The following is a 12036-nucleotide window of genomic DNA, read 5'->3' as shown; positions in this document are numbered from 1 at the left end:
TGAAATCCGTAATATGACCAGATGGCAGTTAAGCAAATAGGAGGGGGAAGCATGTCTTAAATGAGAGTGGAGATGGGGGAAGGGCACGTGCATAAACTCTGTAATATGTGAAGGATCATGGTGAAGGGTAGACAAAAGACAAGTGTAACGGTAGGTAGAGTACAAAAAGTGAAGGGGAGCTTTATCTGAGTTGACAAAACAGGTAGAAATTGGAATCTGCAGGATCATGTATAATACATTAAGAAGTGTCTTAAGCCCCGAAGAAATTGGTAGTCACGGAAGATTTTTTTTTTTTTTTTTTTTTTTTTTTTTTTAGACGGAGTCTCTCTCTGTCGTCCAGGCTGGAGTGCAGTGGCCGGATCTCAGCTCACTGCAAGCTCCGCCTCCCGGGTTTACGCCATTCTCCTGCCTCAGCCTCCCGAGTAGCTGAGACTACAGGCGCCCGCCACCTCACCCGGCTAGTTTTTTGTACTTTTTAGTAGAGACGGGGTTTCACCGTGTTCGCCAGGATGGTCTCGATCTCCTGACCTCGTGATCCACCCGTCTCGGCCTCCCAAAGTGCTGGGATTACAGGCTTGAGCCACCGCGCCCGGCCATCACTGAAGATTTTAGGGAGGAATTAATCTTTATATTAGAAGATAGAGGTTCCAAGGATGACTTCAACAAGCTGGATTGTGTTCCTGGAGGTCTAGTGGTGCTATTTATTGACGTAGAAAAAAAATTATGGACAAAGCCCAAACTCTGGGAGAGCAAGGGAAGGAAAATCATGTATTCAGATTGGACCATGTTAAGTTGGAGATGCATGTAAGATACCCAAGATGAGCTGTAAAGTAGGCAGTTGGTTAAACAACTTTGGAACTCAAAAGAGTATTATGGCCTAGAGATATAACTGTATGAATCAGTTGTGACTAGATGATAATTGAATCTGTGAGCATGGATGAGATCACTTTGGGAGAAAACGTCAAATGAGAAAAGGAGAGAATGCTGAGTAGCAACCTTAGAGGAATGTCAACATTTTGTGGCTTGAAGGGGAATGAGAATGGCAATAGAGTAGTAGGGAGAGGCAAGGTAACAACAGGAAAACCAGGAGAGAATTGCCTTGAAGCCAAGGGAAGAGAAAATATCAATTTTGTCAATGTTTATGAGAGATAAGGAAAAGATAATAGGTCATGACTACATTGTTTTACAAGGAACAAATAAATGGTTTTTATTGATTCAGGGAATAGTAATGTCTAGCATCAGTCTGACTTCATTTAAGCCTTCATCAGACAATGCCACTAAGGACCAAATGTCTCTTCCCTTCTGCCTCCTTTGGCATTGGCTCTGTCTTTACTTGTGATAGATTGGATGGGAGATAAGTGATTATATAATTATATATTGGTGTAATCACTGGATGAATAATACAGAGAAAGAGCAGTTTAGGAGGGACATTTTTAGTTTAGTTATGGGCATGCTAAGTTTGCAAGATATGTGAAGATCCAAGTGCAGATGTTGAGTACATAGATAAAATTAAAGAAACTGGCAAATGAAGTCATGAATGTTCATGGAAATACCTATAAAAACATACAAAGAAAGTTAAGGGGGCTTAGCGTCTAGAATTGAGAGACTTCAGTATTTAAGGAGTGGGTCCACATGGTACAGTCAATTAATAAGGACCAAAAGTAGCAGTCAGGAAGAAGAAAAATCAAAAGAATGTGATGTCATTAAAGCCAAGGGAAGAAAAGCATTCAAGAAAGCAGTGGTCAACCTTTGTCAAATATTCCTGAGAATTGAGTAAAATGAGGCCAGGCATGGTGGCTCATGCTTGTAATCCCAGCACTTTGAGAGACATAGGCAGGTGAACCACTTGAGGTCAGAAGTTCGAGAGCATACTGGTCAATATGGTGAAACCACATCTCTAATTTAAAAAAAAAAAAAGTAGTCACTTGTGGTGGCGGACATCTGTAATCCCACCTACTTGGGAGGCAGAGGCACAAGAATCACTTGAACCCTGGAGACAGAGGTTGCAGCGAGCCAATATCATGCCACCACACTCCAGCCTGGGTGACAGAGTAAGATTCTGTCTCAAAAAAGAAAAAATGAATCAAGAATGAATAAAATATCTATATTAATGAGCAGCTGAGGACATTGGTGATCTTGTCTGAAACTGTTTCATTGATATACTAAGGACAAAGGAGGCAAGTAATGGAAAGGGGGATTAAGTCACATTAGAGTAAATTGAGGAGTGAATGGTGAAACAAGAACTGTGGAGGGCTTTTTTAGCAATGTAGATAACTCTCCCAGAAGAACAGATTATAAAGAGAAATAGATAGAGCAATAGCTAAAGGAAAAAGTGGGATAGCAAGAGATGACTTTGTTTGATGAGAAACACCAGGCATGTAAAAGAATGACAGGAATAATCCAAGAAACAGGTAAATATTAAAGATACATAAAATAAAAGAAGTATTAATAAATGGGAAAGAATGAAATTTAGAGTACATGTTTTACAAGGTGAGCACAAGGTGCAAGTAAGAGGATTATTAAGCCTGAGAGTTTGTTAAAATAATAGCTGATAGACTCTAGATTGAAGAGAAAAGATGTGAGGATAAGAATGGCAAATGAGTAAGAGGTAAAAAGAAGTGACAATGTGAAGACACCAATGAGATTAACAACAGCTATGGTTAGTGTAATCGAGCGCCAGTATGTAAAGTATGATCTGTTATAACATTAATAGCATATGCTAAGCCCGGTACACATTGCAGAATTTTTTGAGATTACCATGGAACTGGGAGTATTCTGAAGGTTGCTACTGGAGGGACACATTGTTTTCCTATACATCCATAGTACTTTTGTGTCACTATACTAGTCCTATCACCATATCCTGTTACTGACTGCTCATGTATCTGTCTAGATGAGTAGATTATGAGCCCCTAGAGCATCTCTTTGAGCCTACCAAAGCATTTTAAATATAAGAATACTCAACATGTTCAATGGATTGAGGTAAAGTTTTCCATGTGGCACCTTATCAATAACTGTATTTATATCCCTGTGATTAATCTTCAGCTCCCAAGTGGTAGCAGTAGCACGCATTTGCTTACATCTCATCTTCTGGATTGAAGTATGACGTATTAAGGACCTGAAGTTTTAGAAGTAGCAAGGTGTTGCCCCTTGTTTAAATCAACTTACTCAATACAAATACACTGGGTTGTACCAGGCAGTTATGCCTCTTGGATACATTTAAATCACTGAAAAATAAATTTGAAAAATTATTCTAAAGCATTAACATATAAACTCCTCATTAAAAATATTATGTATTAAATAGAAAGTAAAAAATGTATACACTGGACAAAACTAACATTATCTTAATGTATGTTCTTTTTAACTTTACTTCATGTTATTTTCAGGTTTCATTCATATTTTCTATCATTTAATCATAGTATATATAAAATATTACAGCTTATTTCACTCTTCATTAAATTGTAAAATTATTCCACGTTGCTATATAGTCTTTTATGTCTATCATTTTTAATGACTGCACAAAATGTCACTGGGTTGATGCATGGTAATGTACACAGCCATTCCCCTTTTGTTTGACATTTAGTTTATTTCTATTTTTTCCTCAATATAATAGTTTAATGAACATCTTTGGGAATATAGTTATTTCTTTTTGGATTGTTTCCTTAGGATACATACCTATGGTTGGGATTACCAATCAAAAGATAAAAGACATTAACATGAAAGTTGATATGCTTTCAAAAAAGATTGTATAATGACACAATATCAGTGCTTCAAACTTATCTTTGTCAGCATCAGGTATAAAAATTTTTAATTTAATATATATGGAATGGCAAGGGTGGAAATTATTTCAAACTCATGTGACTAATCCTCCAAAATTTGAGTACTTTGATTGACCCATTTAGATTTTGAGGAATATTAGTTATATCTTATCCATTTCACTTATCTTTTAGAGAAATTAATACTTTGCAATTTGATCCTTTGATCCATATTTTTTCAGTCCAGACTTTCCCAATTATTTTAGTTCAGTTATTTTTATTACATACAATTCTACATAAAATATTTTCTTACATAAATTTATACCAAATCCTAATTACAGCTATATGTCGGAATACATTAGTAGCTGAAGCTGTGGGCATTGGAGTCACGAGAAACGATTTGAAAACCAACTCTGCCTCTCTAATTGTCCTCCTGGTGACATAATCCTCTGAGCTTCCTCATGTGGGAATAAGAATAACAACAGTATGACAGTTGTGTGAGGACTACATATAAAATATTTAAACATTGTGCTTAACAATATTCGGCTATTTGTTGATTTAGATTATCCGCCAACCCAGGATACTGGTTTTATTTTATTTTTCTCATCTGCCTGTAGATTCACCAAATTTTGGAATTGATAATATTTGGGTGGTTTCACAGCAGAAATAAAACATAGACTGGTAAAATCTTTAGTAAGAATATTGACCAAATAAATTTCCGTATGAAGTTGGTTTAGCTCAAAGTGCTGGAAGAGTTGAGGTCATGGCTCACAGGTATCACTGGTGTAACACATAACTCCAACTATTTCTATATTACATTAAAGCAGGGATCTCATTTTATCTGGTACATTACATTTTTGTTTAATAGTATTGGCTGAATATGTCTTCTGTTTCTTGTATTGCTATGTAAGGCCATGTTGTGATATGCTGTTTAATTTTGCTGGGGCTGTATTTTTATATATGTGTATAGAGAAATATCTTATACCTATATAATAGTGTTTCCTCTCTGTGTAGTACAACTCTTCATATTCATCATCATACCAAGTATATTTTCTTACATATAATCATATTTCTAACAATAACACACATATTTATACTTTACCATTTAAAAATTCATTTTACTAATTTTCATTTTCTTTTTAATATACGCTGCCTAACTTAAGTAATATGCATATGAGTGTCATAATCTAGCAATCAACTTCCAAGCTGCTTTATTTTTTCTTCAAGTGAAATGATTTTAACAGCTGATATTTTTATATTATATTTATGATTTTTGAAGTATACTAGCTGTCACATTTGAAAAAAATCTATTTTGATATTCAACTCAAACATTTGAGGAATAGAAAACCTATTAGTATCCTTAATTTATGAGTAAGGAAACTAAGATGCCACAGCATTAATTGATATTTTGTATGGTCTTATGAATAGAAGATGAAATGACTACGGCTAGAACTTAGGTCTCTAACCATCAGCTTTATTCTAACCATTAATATGTGCCTTTCTTTGGTTTGGTGTAAATATTAACTCCAGGACAGAGGCACTTTTGTTTCTGAGGATAAAAAGAAAATATTTAATTCTGTTGAGAAACATACCAGGAAGCTTTATCTAAAATAACAGATATAAAAGTAATTGGATAATTTATATTTTAATATTTAATTTTTACATATTTGCTTTTTCTTGAGACAAAGAGAAAGAATAAGGCTGATTAAAAAACAGGAGAAAATAATGAAATTCTCTTAGCTTCTCTAGCATTCTAACTCTACCATGTATTATTAAATGCTTGGTCCATAGAAATATAGACCTCCTAGATAAGGAGCCAGAGTATATCATGGACATAGTAAATTTAGAATAAGGGCAGTTAACTCTATAAGGTAAAGGATTATTGATCATTCTGGAGAATATAAAAGTTTAAGAATGAAAAGCAGTGAATGCATTGATGGTCACAGCTAGATACACTCTGTATCAATTTCTGAGTCAAACTTCTTGTCATATTGGTTAGGTTGATCCAGTTTTCCTTTCTATTGCTGCTGCTGTGAGTTTCAGTGAAGACAATGCAGACATGTACCAGAAACATTTAAGTGCTTTTTGATTGCAGTTTACCATAAAACATATAAGGCCCCAATTTAGGGTCTTGTGTTACATTCCCTTGTGGCGAAAAAAGTTTTCTTTGTTGTGTGCCAACATGATGCATCTCCATACCCAGGTCCCTATCTTAGAAAAGGTATCAGTCATTAGACAAATGGGTAGAATGTGGATAGTCATCTAAAGATCATAGACAGAATTAGTATGATAGAGTTCCACATTTTTTCTTATAAAAACATTTTTATTCCATTTTATTCTTTTTCTCTCAAGGAAAAAATGCTAATATAGAATAATTAAGTTTTAAAATACAAGTTTTCAAGTTATTCTGTTTTTTTCTCACTATTTTGGGTAAGTTATCATGTTTCTCATAAATATTGTTAATTTTCTTTTAGTTCACCTTCATATTTGAAGGGCAGCACATTACTTAGTTTTAGTTGGGCATTGTCAATTGCCATGTACTAGTCAATGCCAAATGTCAAATGCCATAAGCTAGAAGTAACTTGTAATTATTTGCAGATAGCATAACTCCAGGATACTCCTTTTCTTTAATTTTCCCAAGTCAGTTATTGAGTTGGATATATGGACTGTAAGTGAAGGAGTACTGATCTCACTGTGCTCAGGAAATGCTTCTGGTTGAGTCCGGCAGACACCCAAAGGATTCGTGCAGAATTTCCTTAAACTTTTTCCATCCTGAATCAGAAACATGTGGATTCTTGTTTGAAAGGCAGATTCCTGAGTCCATCCCAGACCTACTGAATCACAGTCTCTGGGGCTGGATTCCAGGAACCTAACCTCAGTGCTTGTCTCTCTACCTACTCCTTGATCCTTATGCTCCAGCCTCTTTTAGTCTCTGACTCGTGCCAAGTATGTCTCCATTAGAAAGCCATGCACATCTCTTCCTTTGCCTGGATCTCTTATTTTCCAACTTTCTCATGAATGGTTCCCCTCGTTCAGGCCTCAGTTCAAGTGCCACCTCCACAGACCAGACTTCGTTGACTCTCCAAGCTAACGCAACCCCCATCCTCACCATAACATTTTCTATCACATCAATATGTTTTAGTTTTAACGTTTAGTGTCTGTCACTTTTTACTAAAATTGAAACTCCACTAGCACAATTACTTTTCTCTGTCTTATTCACTGCTGTATTTGCAGAAGGCACTCCAATACATACTTGTGGATTAACTAACTGAATTTTTAAACAAAAATTCAGGTGGCTGTCACATGCCCTCAAATTTGGCACCACAGGACTAGAGGATGTCTCAGGATGACTAGCATATGTTTCTCAATTAAAAACAAAACAATGTGATGCCCCAGGTGATTTTAATTATCTGGTTAAGTGGCTCTTCTCCGAGGCAAATGAATCTAACCTAAACCTCCAAGAGTACTTAGTTACATCAAGAAACCCTGTGGCAGTGTGAAAGTTTGCTGAGCTGGGATGGGGACTATAGCTTTGGCTCCTGCTTCTGCATCTTACTATGTATTTTTCTTAGGCCAAACAATCAAAGATTATGGACTTCAGGGTTTTGTTGAGATGCTTTACTTCTAGGGGCCTACATATTTGCATATCTAAAATAAGAGAACGAGACTAGATTAATATTTCCCATACTAGGTTCTACAAAATGCTAATTCATTGAGACCTAAATATTGACTCCCTAGAAATAATGCAAGATATTTCAAAAGCTCATATGGTCCAAAAATTCAAATTATTATGTCTCTCTCTTGGAGATTCAAATTACTATGTCTCTTTCTCACTTGGAGATTCACAATACATATTTGCAGTGCTAAAATACTAACAATCCTCCAGGAAATAAATTTGTTCACACTTATTTAACCCAACATTTATCAAACTTATCTAATCACAGCATTTGTTTTACCCTGTACAAACTATGCAGTAGCATTCCACAAAATTCAGCATGAGAAGTGCTGAACTAGATTATCTCAATGCTATATCTTGTGGTTCTTAGGGTTAAAAATTGCCTGGTGCCAGCTGGGGGTGGTGGCTCACACCCATAATCCCAGCACTTTGGGAGGCTGAGGCAGGTTGGTCACAACGTCAGGAGTTCGAGACCAACCTGGCCAATATGGTGAAACCCTGTCTCTATTAAAAATACAAATACTAGCCAGGCATGGTGGCATGTGCCTGTAGTCCCAGCTACTCGGGAGGCTGAGGCAAGAGCATCACTAGAACCCAGGAGGTGGAGGTTGCAGTGAGCTGAGATAGCACCACTGCATTCCAGCCTGAGCAACAGAGGGAGACTGTCTCAAAAAAAAAAAAAAAAAAAAAAAAAAAAATTGCCTGGTCCCAAATTTCAAGGATGTTTGCTATCTATTCTACTCTAGAAGCTCTGTAATCCCCATGGGGCTGGCTTCACATCTGCAAAATAGAGAATTATGGCAATTTGAAACTCCACTAGCACAATAACATTTCTCTGTCTTATTCACGGCTCTATTTGTGAAATAGAGACTTATGACAATTTGAACCTTTTTGCTTTCAATGCTGAAATCACTGGTCAGCATTCCCTAGGCTTGGAGTCATTCTGTGTGAGATCAACCCCTTTTCATTAGAACCTGTACCTACCACCTTCTCACTCCATCCAGGCAAGTCCTACATCTAAAAAGCTATGCAAAGACTAAGGGATTCAGGCCAAGAGAACTTTTATCTTGGTAGCAGGAACCCAATCTAGTGCCAGGAGATAGACTAACAGAAAGCATTTTGGTTTTTGTCTATAGAAAATATGCATTGAGTAAACAATACAAGGAATTTTAAAAGCTTTTCTTTGACCATCACTGGCACAATATTGTCATACATGAGGTGATTTAAATAACTCTGCGCCAGAAAGTTCATGTACCCCTGAAGTCATACATTTTGTAATAAAGTATTTTTTAAAAAGAAACTATTGCGTGGGTGCGGTGGTTCATGCCTGTAATCCCAGCACATTGGGAGGCCCAGGTGGGTGGATCACTTGAGGTCAGGAGTTCAAGAACTGCATGGCCAACATGGCGAAACCCCGCCTCTACTAAAAATATAAAAATTAGCTGGGCTTGGTGGTGCGTGCCTGTAATACTAGGTACTCTGGAGGCTGAGGCAGGAGAATCGCTTGAACCTGGAAGGTAGAGGTTGCAGTGAGCTGAGATGGTACCACTGAACTCCAGCCTGGGCAACAGAGAGAGACTCCATCTCAAAAACAAAAACAATGAAAAGGAAAGAAAAGGAAAAGGAAAAGGAAAAGGAAAAGGAAAAGGAAAAGGAAAGGAAAGGAAAGGAAAGGAGGGGAAAGGGGAAAGGGGAAAGGGGAAAGGAAGAAAGAAACTATTAAGGGCTGCTGTGGTTTGAATTATGGTTCCCTTAAGACTCACATGTTGTAATCCTAATCCCCAGTACTTCAATGTGTGACTTTATTTGGAAATAGAGTCATTGCAGATGTAATTAGTCAAGTCTAGATGAAGTCATACTGGAGTAGAGTGGATCCATAATCCAATATGGCTGGTGTTCATATAAAAAGGGGGAAATTTGGGCTGGACACGGTGGCTCATGCCTGTAATGCCAACACTTTAGGAGGTCGAGGTGGGCAGATCACGAGGTCAGGAGTTTGAGACAAGGCTGACCAACATGGTGAAACCCTGTCTCTACCAAAAATACAAAAATTACATGGGCATGGTGGTGCGTGCCTGTAATCCCAGCTACTCAGGAGGCTGAGAGGGAGGAGAATTGCTTGAACCCGGGAGGCAGAGGTTGCAGTGAGCCAAGATTAGGCCACTGCACTCCAACCTGGGTAACAGAGCAATACTCCGTCTCAAAAAAATAATAAATAAATAATAAATAAAAAGGGTGGGGGAAATTTTGACACCAAGACAGACATGCACCAAGGGAAGATAATATAAAGATATACAGGAAGAAGATGACCAAGAAGGAATCAACCTTACTTACCAACACCGTAATTTCACACTTCTAACTTCCACAAATGTGAGATAATGAATTTCTGTTCTTTAGGCTGCCCACTTCAGGTGCTTTGTTTCAGCAGCCCTAGCAAATGAATACAGTCTAGATGCTAGAATCAAGTCTTTGGGACCTATATAGAAATCTATCCAATTGCCAGCTAAATTCCTCCTTCCAGACTACCAAATGTTTGAGTAGTCTTGGGACACGACAGAGCAGGACAGTGAACAATCTTCCTCAGACCACTTTATTTAGTTCTTGTGCCCTAGAGTAGCTGGTTTAGCTCAAGTCTTGGAGCAGATTTCTTAATAACATTTTGGTGAATCTTCCTTTACTGTTCTAGTGTATTTTGTTTCAGTCATACTAAGCAGAGATTGGAAGAAATTACAAATATTTGGAAAGATAAAAGGCAATAAATTACTTTGAAACCCACTTTGTACAGCCCTGTAAGGTTGATGAGACAACATTTTGGGCAAAACTGCCTAGATTTTTAAAGTGGATGTTAAAAGCAGGTAATACAGAAAACTTGAAGTGAATCTTCCCTGAAATTACTGCTACCATTACCACTGTTCTTTGAGGACCAGTCTAATGCAATTTATACCTCTTCAGCCTAACACTAAGAGGTCAGAGCTTTAAAATGGCACTTGTAACAAAGAGAAGAGTCAAATTGTTCTTGTCACTAATTAGTTCAGATGTTATTTCAAATTCACTTTGGCTCTGTTATTGACTCAAGAAATCCAGATCTGAGGAAATCAACTGTGAGAATGTTACGAACAGGGAAAATTAGGTCACCATTTATGTTTTGCAGCTAGAAAAGGAATTCATTGCCCATGTTTAACTTCTCTTTAGCACTAATCTCAATATAAGAGGGTTGACAAAAATCTGAAAATAATTATAATATGAAAAATAATAAGGCTTGAATTCAAAACTTTGTGAAAATTAGAGCCACTTTTTTGTTTTCTCTGTTTATAGTTTCTTTCTATCTCTTTCAATCCAGCTTACCATAGAATAATAATATCATCATCTACACACCACAATTATCATGATTAACTTCATTTTCACCAATAAAAGTCACTCGGTACCCTTCTGAAACTGTGCAAAGGCAATGCCTAAACCCAGTTCTACCCTGTAGTTACTTTTAGTTGTATTGAGAATATGCCATACTGTGGTTCAGTTGGACTTAGCAAATGACTTAATTCTTTTTGGCATTTTTCAGTAAGGGAGGTCTTAATTCTGAATTCTCACTTGTATTGACAACTAATGAAATTGTCAATTGTAGTCATGTCTTTACTGTCAAATATTCCAAATGCCTTTCCTTATCAATGGTAATACGTTAAAGTGTATTCTCATTTTATCAAAGCCGGTAGTTTGGCACTCTGATCATATTACTTGAACAATATAAAGATGCATAGCTACATTTTGGGAAAACTCACCCTTTTTCTATCACCCAAAATAAAAAGATTCTCAATTATGGAATATGCCCACTTTTAAAATGTAGCTTCTCATACAGGAGTGCATTTCTTATTTAGTTTTCAAATATATAATGTATCTGGAGACACAAAGGCCAGAGTAAACAAGAACAAGTCCATGAAATACAATCTGTCTATAATCTAATAGCCCTAGTCAGGGGACTAGAATCTGGGCCTAAAGTCATTTTACTTGTCTCTATATAAGAAAAGTTACAACCAAAAACAGACCCTTGTTTAAATGCTTTTTCTTTGTATAGATCCAGGTTTTGTGTGTGTTAGATACAAGTTCATTCTATCAAAATAGATGAAGGTACAAAGTTTTTCATTCTTTCTTCTACTATGTTTATGTCATCACCAATCCTTTATTAATAATCGGATTCTTTTAAGGGTTTCCTATAGCCACTACTTTTAGTCCATTTCAGGATGAATGAAGGAAAATAGCAGGTTGCTCAGACCTTAACAGGAGTAACTAGGGTGGCAAGGCCTTACTTTTTAAGCACAAGGCTGCCTATCATGACTTCTAAGGTATACTATTTGTCCCAAGAATTATTAATAATGCCTCCTGGAAGAATAGCTATGCAGGCAGAAATTAACCTTTTCTCTTCTACTTTTTTTGCTCCATGTTTAACTTCCCAGAATTCCATACACAAATAGTTATGTTTTTAATCTCCAAATAATTTTTATCTAGTACTTTCTTCAGTTGAACTCATTGATCCTACTTTAAGTTTCTTATTAAATGTACACCTCTTATTCTTCTTGCCTTTAATACCACTACTCTCTCCTAAACACCTTATCA

At 36.7% G+C, this 12036-nt stretch overlaps 1 protein-coding gene and 1 long non-coding RNA gene across 16 annotated transcripts in view; one reads left to right on the top strand and one right to left on the bottom strand.

The window, feature by feature from the left end:
* NLGN1 (neuroligin 1) overlaps positions 1 to 12036 on the top strand; it is a 901503-nt gene that overhangs the window by 576856 nt on the left and 312611 nt on the right. The window lies entirely within an intron of this gene.
* Positions 1 to 12036, bottom strand: part of LOC108584634 — a 31689-nt gene that overhangs the window by 19543 nt on the left and 110 nt on the right. The gene's annotated exons all lie outside the window — the stretch shown is intronic.

This window comes from Papio anubis, chromosome 2 (genome assembly GCF_008728515.1).
Source record: "Papio anubis isolate 15944 chromosome 2, Panubis1.0, whole genome shotgun sequence".
In the NCBI taxonomy this organism is placed as follows: Eukaryota; Metazoa; Chordata; class Mammalia; order Primates; family Cercopithecidae; genus Papio; species Papio anubis.
This window is presented reverse-complemented; position numbering and strand designations above follow the sequence as displayed.